This window comes from Neofelis nebulosa, chromosome 4 (genome assembly GCF_028018385.1).
Source record: "Neofelis nebulosa isolate mNeoNeb1 chromosome 4, mNeoNeb1.pri, whole genome shotgun sequence".
NCBI lineage: Eukaryota > Metazoa > Chordata > Mammalia > Carnivora > Felidae > Neofelis > Neofelis nebulosa.
This window is the reverse complement of record NC_080785.1, coordinates 13,690,482-13,700,481: the sequence shown is the minus strand read 5'-3', so window position 1 is coordinate 13,700,481 and position 10,000 is coordinate 13,690,482. Positions and strand designations below refer to the sequence as shown.

At 49.0% G+C, this 10,000-nt stretch overlaps 1 protein-coding gene and 1 long non-coding RNA gene across 3 annotated transcripts in view; one reads left to right on the top strand and one right to left on the bottom strand.

The window, feature by feature from the left end:
• The window catches only part of TMEM178B (transmembrane protein 178B), a 379,754-nt gene that overhangs the window by 329,789 nt on the left and 39,965 nt on the right, over window positions 1–10,000 (top strand). The gene's annotated exons all lie outside the window — the stretch shown is intronic.
• LOC131508881 (uncharacterized) overlaps window positions 1,736–10,000 on the bottom strand; it is a 10,407-nt gene continuing 2,142 nt past the window's right edge. Inside the window, exon 2 of one of the 2 annotated variants that reach the window (XR_009260193.1) lies at window positions 1,736–2,533. This is a non-coding gene — a long non-coding RNA (uncharacterized LOC131508881). Of the gene's footprint in view, window positions 2,534–7,570; window positions 9,365–10,000 lie in introns of those variants that run through there. The other variant, XR_009260192.1, reaches the window with a different exon arrangement.

The following is a 10,000-nucleotide window of genomic DNA, read 5'->3' as shown; positions in this document are numbered from 1 at the left end:
TTGGGAAACACCTTTGCTTGTATGTGGACAGAGGTGAGCTCACGTTCCTCAGACCCCTTCGTTTATCATACTTACAAATTAGAAAACAAACTTTCCCTGCATTGCAAATTTAAAGATTTTTAAGGGGGAAGAAGTTATCGGTCTTGTGTTTCCCATGTTGTTTGCAATAACTGCTGTGCCCTGAGCCTGGTAAAAACACATTAGATGACACCAACAATGTCCACTAGGTCCGTTGTATCTGTTCCTCAGCCTTGTGGCCTGGCAATGAACATAAACCATCACTGGCATTTGTGGTAGCGCTTCAGAGTTTACAAAGTGCTGTCGCGGATCTCCTAGGATGCGGTAGGGCACAGTGATTCAAAGCCTGGGTTTTGGAATCTCCCACTTGTAAGCTGCCTGACTTGGGTTGGGCAAGTTACTTATTATCGCCTCAGTAAAAGAGGAATGATAAACTCATCAGTGTGCTGGAAAGATTAAATGCGGTCGTGTGTAGGAAGTGCTTAGGACATACCTGGCATAGGAAAAATGCTCATTTTATCATCATCGTTCGTGGGGAAGATATGACTTGTATAAGATTACCTATAACCAATTTAAAGAAAAGGCTGCCGTCTACAAATTTGTCTTTTTCTCACTGTAGCCTCTTAAGGCCATTCTGTCTGATCTCCCATCCCCATTGCGAGATGACATCTGTGGGAGAGCGCACGGCTTTTTGGGGGTAACGTTCAGGTATGAGTAAATTTTCATTTGCAGAAATTAAAATGTGAGTCAGACCTGACAGCAGATTTTCAACCTTGCGCCTAGTTTCAGTCTTCTCCCTTTCCTAGCTTGGGTTTGCCCTGCTCTTGGAAACCCACAGTGAGAGGAAAGGTGCGTTCAGCCTTGTAGTCTCATTGTACCCCCCTTGCTGCCCTTGAGCCCTGCTAGTTCTGGCTCCCCCGGGGTTGGGGGAGGAGAAGGGAGGAGGGTGAACGGCGCCTGGGGTCTGGTGCTGGGTGCGATTGCTATCTGAGTTGATGCCTTGCACATGGCAGGGCTCTGGTGGCGGCTCTGTCTTCTGGAGGGCACTTTTGTGATTCCTTTGGGGAAGCTTCACAGGGACAGGATGGACATGCACTGTTGCACTGTTGCCTCCCGATACAGGCATGTGCCTTCCAGCTGACCCAGTTCCACTTCCTCCTTAGCCCCTAGGCCACCCCCTCCCCCAAGGAGACTCTTTCTGTTGTAATCATCACACCCCTACGGGTAAAATCTTAAATGGAGCCTTTTAAGGAAACCTTACTCTTCATTGGCCTTCACGTGGCCCAGGTAGAAAGCACCGGGTCCTTCCCTAGCCAAACTCTGGATGCGTGGCTTTGTCACCACTCTGTGGCCACAGGTGGCTCTTACCAACTTCCTGCCTCATTTTTTCAGGCTACATGTAGGTACCATCCCGTGTCCTCCAAAGTCTTGGGTCCCTGCGGGTGGCTCTCCGAGTGGTGTTCTCCGCGCCCTTTCCTCAGCTTCAAGTGGTGTTGTCAGAGACATGGGGGAAGGGCGAGTCCTCCTGTTATATGCAGACAGAAGGTGCTGAGCTCTCCACGGGTTGCAGAATAGCCTGGGGCCCCTGGCGGCACGTTTAGCACAGGTCTTCCACCTCTTAGAACAGCGCTGTCCCATAGAAATATACCGCCAACCACACCTCTGATCTTGAATTTTCTTTTAGCCATGGTAAGTGAGTCAAAAGAAGCAGGTAAAATTAATCTCAATAACATTTTATCTAATCCATTTATCACCATGTAATCAATAAAAAACATTATCCCTGCAATATTTGGTGAAAACTCATACTGAGCCTTTGGCGGCTGGTGTGTGTTTTCCACGTGCACGTGCCTCAGTGCAAGGACTCAGTAGCAGCTTCAGGTATTCGTGTGACTGGTGGCTACCGTGCTGGACAAGCCAGCTTTAGAAGATGGAGGGAGGGGGCTCGTCACCTGTTGTTCTCAGCTGTGCCGCCTCAGAACTAAGAGTTAAGTTGGGACCCGTACGGTGCACCCAGCCCGTACGTGGAGAACCAGATTTCAAATGCAGTTCTTCTAACATAACGTTCAGTGTTTTTGTTCATTTGTTAATTTTGTTCGGCCATCGTGCTGTTCAGGTACTGCTGTGCTTTGTTCCCGGGGATCTCAGGGGTTGGAGGGACATTTTGGGGTAAGGAGATGGCTGTAGACGTTTGTGTGAGTCTTTAGAGGTTCTGGGGTAACTCCGGCGTGGGCAATGACATCGTAGAGCCCATTCCTGACAATCGGCTCCCGCTGGCCTGTGCTGGGGCTGCCCAGTGAGGGAAGCTCTGTCCTCCGGTGGCGGATGTTTCCGCAGTCCACGCCGTTAGCCAGAGAGGAGCATAGCAGGTCTTCAAATTTCACCATGAAAAGAGAAACAAGAGGGGCGCCTGGGTGGTTCCGTCGGTTAAGTGTGTGACTCTCGATCTCAGCTCAGGTCTTGATCTCAGGGTCATTGAGTTCAAGCCCCACATTGGGCTCCGCACTGGGCATGGAGCCTACTTAAAAAAATAAATAAGTAACAATTAAAAATAAAAAGAAATCAGAAACTATTTCATGGTAGTCTGTCTTTGAAAAGGCGGGACTCATCAGAAGGCATCTGTGGCCGGGCCAGATAGCACTATCTTTTGTGATAGTTCGGATTGGGGCAGGTGGCCTCGTTATTTGGACCTAGAACTTTAAAAACGGTGAAGTTCAAATCTTCCAAAGAATTCAACATCTGATAAAGTACACCTTCCCATTGCAGAAAAGAAACAAAATCCAAAAGATCACAAGCCAGAAAGTGTTGAGGAGGTCACCTAGAGGACGTGACCACTGGTTGACCCATGAGCCGGACCCTGGCCCTCAGAGGCTTCTGAACTGTCCTCTGTCCTTGGGACAGTGGGTTCTAATTGCCTTTCCTGCTCCCAGAGGCTGCTGTAAGGACACAGCCTGAAGATAGTCGGTGATGTGGTGTTGAGACCATCTGGATGGTAGATGTGACTGAACCCAGTTAAAGCCTCTACATGAACTTGTAAGATTTGATGGGCAAGTGTGGAGGTCGGCTCATCTTGTGCGGCCAAGACAAGCCTCGTCAGTAAGTTCCTTTGGTTATGAAACTTGTCACCTACCAACACGGAGGGGCCTGCCTTTCTCTTCAGTCTCTCCCCATCCTCTGCACATGGGCGCAGGTTTCAGATTTCACCCAGGAAGCTCCCGCAGAAGTTGCAGGCCTACAGAAATTCTCCCTGTTGACGTCTCGTGTACTTCCTTGCACTTCCCGTGTAGGTGTGCCTGCTCGATGCACATGGGCACACACCTGCACTGTAGGGGTCATATGGAATAAGTGGATCTGTGTGTTATTTTTCATCTAATGGTCTGTTATGAACTTGCCCTCGTCATTGACATTCTTCAAAAGAATAATTTGTAATAGCCAAGTCATATTCCATTGCATTCTTATTGAATGTTAAATTCTCTTCTGGGGTCTGAAGTGGCACCGAATCTGAAAAGGTCTGAGAAGTGGAAAGGGCACAGGCAGACTGGGGACCTTTCCCAGACCTGCCTCTTCCTAGCCGGTGACCTTGGTCTTTGTGTCACTGGTTGAAATTCCCTTGTCTTGAGTTCTAAGTCTACGAAATGAGAAAAATAGCAGCTACCTTACAGAGCCATTCAGAGGCTTAATGGACGTGTCCTATGTAAATTACACAACCCGCTGCAGGCACATAGTAAATGCACAATGAACGTTCATGCCCATTTATCGTCCCCAGGCTATTCATGTTCTTTGTCATTAGCCCATTCTCCGGCGCCTACAGCATTTCTCTGGAGAGATAGTACCCTGTAAGCTGCCTGTGTGCTTTAAAGCTTGCATCTTCTGACTGCTTTGTGGGGACTCTCTGGGGACACATGCTTGCCAACCACCCTGATTTCTGTCCCGTGCCCTCAGAGCAACTGTCGGTGACACGTGATATAGAGAGGAAGAGACGTGGGAGCCTCTCAAGATGGAATGGCAGATTGTACTGGTCTAGCTCATCACTCACAGTAGGAAGACCCTGGGGACAGAGGGCCAGGTGCTGAGCTGGTCTTCCCAGGTGTGTTTGCTTGGCTAAGTTGAATTCCCTTTTTGTCATTCCCTTCTGTGGTTTCTGCTGTTGATGTAGCCGTGGGACTACAGGGAGAAGGGAGTCTTGTGATTTTTTTTTTTTTTTTTTTTTTTTTTTTGTGTGGGACTCTGCTTCTCACTTCTGGGCTTTCTCCCCCTTCATCCTTCTCTTCCAGACACTTGGTTTAGCTGCTGACCCAGCTCTCATCAGGCGAGTACACATTTTGCAATTTGCCTCCCATTGTTTTGACGATGGATGTGATTTGTATATGGCATCATCACATAATATCCCTATATATGGCAGCTCTCTGATCCGGAGGTAGGGGTGAGGAGGAGGAAGCTTCAAGCCTGTCTTCTGACCCAGAAACCACCTCTTGGTTCTATAGCAACTACCTTTCCCCCCACGATCTCTTCCTGACTTGGGGGTCAGTGTGGAAAGGTCTATGGGGTTCTAACCTGTGGGGTATTATGTGTCATTAAACTTTGTGGTAAGGAGCCCCCCATGCTGCACGGCTCTCTGTGATCTGGAACCTGGATGTACACTGATGTTTTGTTTGTATGCAATAAACAACTATATTGGATTGTTAAGTGATAGTTACTTTTGGCGTTTAAAAATAAGATTGGAGGAGAGAGAAATTGGCTGCAAATCCCGGTGACATATGAGTCACCAAAGCGCGTTGAATTGGGCAGGTACATCCTCCTCGCCCTGCTTTATTCTGTGGTGCGCTCAGTTTTAGTAACCGTTGCAGGGTGGGATGGTGATCTCATTTAGCCAACATTTATTGAGCACCTGTTTATGTCAGGCAATGTGCCGGGGACGGGAAGGACAAAAAACAAAAACGAAAAAACCCAGACGTGAGCACAGCCCTGAACAAGCTTGCATTTACTGGAAGGATTACAATAAGGCATGTGGGAAGAGCCCAGGCACCGAACACCAGCGTCTGCTGAAGTGTCCCATGCGTTTGCTTGTTGGCGACACCTTTGGGGATGAGGAGGAGCTTGCCAGGCGGAGTGTGGGGGCAGCCACGCTGGCAGAGAGCGCTGTGCCCTCAGGGAAAGGGGGGAAAGCGCCAGGCCTCTCTGGCACTCAGACCACTGAGTTTCGAGCCCAGGGGGCCTTGGAGAAATACGGAGATGCAGGGACAGGCAGAGGGCAGTTCTGAAGGGCCTTTCAGGGATCAGAGCAAGTCAAACCTGAGAGCTATTTTGTTTTCACGTAAAAATTACTTTTTATTAAGTGTGGTTTTGAGAGAGAGAGAGAGAGAGGGTGAGCAGGAGAGGGGCAGAGAGAGAGGAAGAGAGAGGGAATCCCAGGCAGGCTCTGCACCAGCAGTGCAGAGCCCAATGTGGGGTTCCAACCCACAAACCATGAGATCACGACATGAGCCGAAATCAAGAGTTGGACGGAAGTGTAACCAACTGAGCCAGCCAGGCGCACCCCCCCCCCAAAGTATTCTTTAAATATAACAACATTATGCTGAGTCAACTTATACTCTAAGAGAAAACTGTAGGCAAAGTCCCCCATTAGCTACTTCTGTTTTGATTTTCATTACCTCTACAGCAGAGTTGTGGTCTAGCCTGTGTCTGTACCTTCCAGTCAGCCAAGTGCTCATTGGGACAGCCCCAGGTTCAAACAGCCTCCAGGGCCAGCAGCACCCCGCTGTGAGCTGCCGCAGCCCTCCCGCTGTTTGGTCCACGCTCTGGGGTGGATGCCTATCAGTATTAATAAAAAAGAAAAATAGGGGCGCCTGGTCGGCTCAGCCGGTTAAGCATCCAACCTCGGCTCAGGTCATGATCTCACGGCTCGTGGGTTTGAGCCCCGCATCAGGCTCTGCACTGACAGCTCAGAACCTGGAGCCTGCTTCCAATTCTGTGTCTCCCTCTCGTGCTCTGCCCCTTCCCTGCTCACTCTCTCACTCTCTCTCAAAAATAAACAAACATTGAAAAAAATCTTTTATTTGTTTTTTTTATTTTCTTTTAATTAAGAAAACAAAAGAAAACGAAAGCCTTCCCCTCAGCTTTTCTAGGTACCTTAGAGGCATAAGAACAGATTCCAGGAGGCTGTTCCCTCTGGGTACCCAGTGTTTAATTAGGGGCTAACCCCAACTTGTTACTTGGCCCATTTTATGCTTCCATACCACAAATGCAAGAGACCGGGAGCATGAAAAGAGGGAGCCACTCTCAGTGACGTCCCTCTCTATTCACACCTGTGTAGCTCTAGCGTTTTGCCAGGTACTGTTCTAAGCAGTTGACACATATTAACCGATTTAATCCTCTTAAAAACCCTTTAAAGCAAGTTCTGTCCTAACCTCCACTCACAAATGTGGAGACCGAGATCCAGAGACAGAGGCTAACTGCTCAAGCTCGCATGGCCAGAATGTGGCAGGGTAGTGTTTGGAACCAGGCAGACTGCTTCCCAGAATCCGTGCTTCCCTCCCCAGCTGTCACATCTCTGTGTGGCTACCCAGAGCCAGACCCCCACTTCAGAGATGGTTGCTGTGCCGTAATTGGTTCCTGGAATATTCCTTCTCATTTGAATCCATTTGTCCTGAGTTAATCCCACGGCTGGCATGTTCTTTGCCAAGTCTCTATCTCTGTCTCTGTCTCTCTCTCTCCCTCCACCCCCTCCCTCCCTCTCTTTCTTGCCCCCCCACCTCTCTCTCCTCCCAGACTGATCCCTTGGGGCAAAAACACTTGAGTTTTGGCCTCACCATCTTGCTCTACCTTCCAGTTCCTGTGACCTTAAACCCCAAGGGACTGATGAATTCGTAAATGGATGACTAGCCACCCACCCTCTTCCACCCTTGCAGCCGGGGCGATGTGCTCATATCCTATCATGCAGAAGGCAGAGCTTCCAGCAAAGAAGGCTAAACCCATGTGGCCCGCAGAGGACCTTGGCCTTGCTGCTCACTCCACACCATGGTCTCTGGAGCCATTAATACAGTGTCCCCGCGCCGCCCCCCCCCCCATCTCCACTCTACCATCCCTGAGGGTCTGACGCATACTTACCCTCACCATTTGTTGTTTTTTTTTTAACGGGGAAAAAAATTACAATCATCATCATTTTTCTGTCTTTAAAGAGCAAATAGAGAGAGATACAGAGCCCATATATATTTTCCTTCTCTAAGTGGTATTTACTTAAATGCAGATATCCTGGTTTCCCGTGTAGAGTTGCGAGCAATACCTTTCAATTTAAATGTTAATAGGGGTGTAAAATTTCTTTTTTTTTTTTAATTTTTTTTCAACGTTTTTTATTTATTTTTTTGGGGACAGAGAGAGACAGAGCATGAACGGGGGAGGGGCAGAGAGAGAGGGAGACACAGAATCGGAAACAGTCTCCAGGCTCCGAGCCATCAGCCCAGAGCCTGACGCGGGGCTCGAACTCACGGACCGCGAGATCGTGACCTGGCTGAAGTCGGACGCTTAACCGACTGCGCCACCCAGGCGCCCCGTAAAATTTCAAAATCAAAATTTTTCTGTGAGGGAGAACTGCTTTTTCTGGTTCTGTTTAATGGTTCTCCTGGCCTTTCGTCCTCCACCCTCCCTCATTATCTACCCCCTTCTGCCCAGCCTTTCCACTGCACGGAACTAAATTCCTTCTCTAAAAAGTTTAGAATGCACCTTTCTCATTTCAAAACTTAGAACGCGAAACATTAGGGTCACTGAATACAGATGATGGGCTCAAACCCAAAAGGATTCATGAGATGATTTTTCTTTATCTCCGCTTTGGCTGGCAGAGTCCGACTCATCATCCCGGGTTCTTTAAGGGGATTTATTCTTAGACCAGCTTCGCATAATATTTTAACAAGGCTTCAGATACCCGAGTGAGGTGTGTCCCCTTTTCTTTCGTTTCTAAAAAGGCAGGAAGAAATGGCTAACGAAATACAAGCTACGTAAGTACCTGGGTGCAGGGTACTGCTTTGGGACAGTGAGCAGTCACGGAGAATAAAAAAGACAGTTTCTTCCTGCCCAGGAGATAAAATTGGCACATAGGGTAGGTGCAGATGGGCAGGAAGGGGGCCGTCTTCTGCACGTGGGTCGTTCCACAGGCAGAGTGGTCCTCGGGATTTACTCAAGCGCAAACAGAAAGCAACCAAGGTGTAAAGACAATGGAAGTCATGAGTATTGCCTTTAAGTTGGGGTACTGCAAGCATAATTCCCTTCCTAAGGACCTCATGGACCAAATTTTGCATATGAATGTGATACTCGGCTTCATCTTCCTTTTCTTTATTTTCTGGGTCCTTCATTTTCTCATTAATTATTTTTATCCTGGTTACACTGTGCGTGTGTTATAAGCCTCCTCGAGTCTTTTTCTTAGGAACATGATAGGATTGGTAATACATAAGTTGAAACTGATTTTATAATAAAAATTTCAGTGACTTTGATTCTGTTATTTTAAGGTGCTGTATTCTCCAGATAGTTCTTTTCGATGGACTCCTTCCTGTTCTTATTTCATGGAGGCCAAATACGTTTCATGTCTTGCCTCTCTGGGAATATTAATAATAATTTTGAGTTACTGCCTCTTCTCTGTGCAGCTCGTTTCCTAAAGTTCCTTTGCTCCCAGGTTATACGTACGTGGTTGGTGCTGGGTCGGCAGGTGACCCTGCCAAAGCTGTCTGGAAGCACCGAGTGGGTGGTGGGCTTGTCCGTGGGACGCTCCCTTGCACGGTGGTCAGAGGGGCTTCCTGTCGGGCTCCTCCAGTGTTGAGTGTCTATCTAGGTCTTTCCTCTTGGGCTGGTCACCCCTGGAGAGACCTCTCCCAGCCCCCAGGCTGGACGGCAGAGGCCAGGCAGTCAGCTTCCGGGAGCTGAGGAGAAGGGGGCTAGGGTCCTAAGGGCAAGGATACAACATTCTGTATGTGAATGGTCACTTCCTCACCTATGTGGAATGGCCCTCACCGAGCCTGTCAACCGCCAGTGCTAAGCACCCCCACTCCAGAGAAAGGGAAGGGGAGGGGGGGTCCCCTGGTGTCGCAGAGTGGATGAGGGATCTAGGGATCCAGTTCCATCTCAGACAACTTCCACCAAATCCTGCTTTTATTTATGTTCTCCCCCTGTGGGTAACTAACTGATCCAAAGGAACCTGTGGGTGCCAGTTCACGAGACTTTGGGGAACTCCGCAGGTTGGTTTTCTGCTTCAACGCTGCTGCCTCCAGCTTGGCTCCAGCCAAGTGCACCGTCCGCCAGCTTTGCTGCTTCCAGTCCTGTGTGTTGTCATTTCTCCGCTTTTCCCATCCGTGTGGATTTCCATCTTTGAAAAAAAAAAAAAATCCCAGACCTATAGTTCTCCCTTTATTTGGGAGGAAGAAATGCTCAGTATGTTTTTTAACTGCATTATTAATTTTCTTTTCCCACACAGCTCACTCTTCCTTTATTTCACTGGTTTGTCAATAAATTCTCTAACTTCTTTAGGAGCACCTGGGTGGCTCAATAGGTTGAGCATCTGACTTGAGATTTTGGCTCAGGTCACGGTCTCAGGTTCGTGGCATCGAGCCCCACATGGGTCTCTGTGCTGACAGCTTGGAGCCTGCTTCGGATTCTCTCTCCCTCTCTCTCCCTCTCTCTCCCTCTCTCTCCCTCTCTCCCCCTCTCTCCCCCTCCGTCTCCCTCTCTCCCCCTCTCTCCGTCTCCCTCTCCCTCCCTCCGTCTCCCTCTCTCTCCCTCCGTCTCCCTCTCTCTCCCTCTGTCTCCCTCTCTCCCTCTCTCTCCCTCTCTCTCTCCCTCTCTCTCTCTCTCTCTCCCTCTCTCTCCCTCTCCCTCTCTCTCTCTCTCTCCCTCTCTCTCCCTCTCTCTCCCTCTCTCTCCCTCTCTCTCTCTCTCTCCCTCTCTCTCCCTCTCCCTCTCTCTCTCTCTCTCTCTCTCTCTCTCTCTCCCTCTCCCTCTCTCT